Source organism: Piliocolobus tephrosceles, chromosome 1, assembly GCF_002776525.5.
Source record: "Piliocolobus tephrosceles isolate RC106 chromosome 1, ASM277652v3, whole genome shotgun sequence".
Classification (NCBI taxonomy): Eukaryota; Metazoa; Chordata; class Mammalia; order Primates; family Cercopithecidae; genus Piliocolobus; species Piliocolobus tephrosceles.
Window position 1 is genome coordinate 196,107,511 of NC_045434.1, and position 672 is coordinate 196,108,182.

General features: G+C 51.2%; 1 pseudogene; it reads right to left on the bottom strand.

Annotated features, from left to right (window-relative positions):
* Window positions 1-344: 344 nt before the first annotated feature.
* LOC111547813 lies at window positions 345-383 on the bottom strand (annotated as a pseudogene).
* Window positions 384-672: the final 289 nt, after the last annotated feature.

Here is a 672-nt window from a genome sequence, read left to right on the forward strand (position 1 = left end):
CTCTCAGGGTCGGGCGCGGTGGCTCACGCCTGTAATCCCAGCACTTTGGGAGGCCGAGGCGGGCGGATCACGAGGTCAGGAGATCGAGACCATCCTGGCTAACATGGTGAAACCCTGTCTCTACTTAAAAAAATACCAAAAATTAGCCGGGCGTGGTGGCGGGTTCCTGTAGTCCAAGCTACTCGGGAGGCTGAGGCAGGAGAATGGCGTTAACCGGGCGGCAGAGCTTGCAGGGAGCTGAGATTCGGCCACTGCACCTCTAGCCTGGGCGGCAGAGTGAGACTCCGTCTCAAAAAAATAATAATAAATAAATTTGCCTATCACGTTTCCCAGTGTTCACTGAAATTGTCTCTTAGACAAATTCTAAAAGAGCTGTAACACTGAAGATGGTTCTCTTCTCTGGAAAACCTTCCGACGGGAAAAACAAAAATCTTCCTTTTTAAAAAAAAATTTTTTTTTTTTTTTTTGAGACGGAGTCTCACTCTGTCGCCTAGGCTGGAGTGCAGTGGCCCGATCTCGGCTCGCTGCAAGCTCCGCCTCCTGGGTTTACGCCATTCTCCTGCCTCAGCCTCCCGAGTAGCTGGGACTACAGGTGCCCGCCACCTTGCCCGGCTAGTTTTTTTGTATTTTTTAGTAGAGTCGGGGCTTCACCGTGTTAGCCAGGATGGTCTC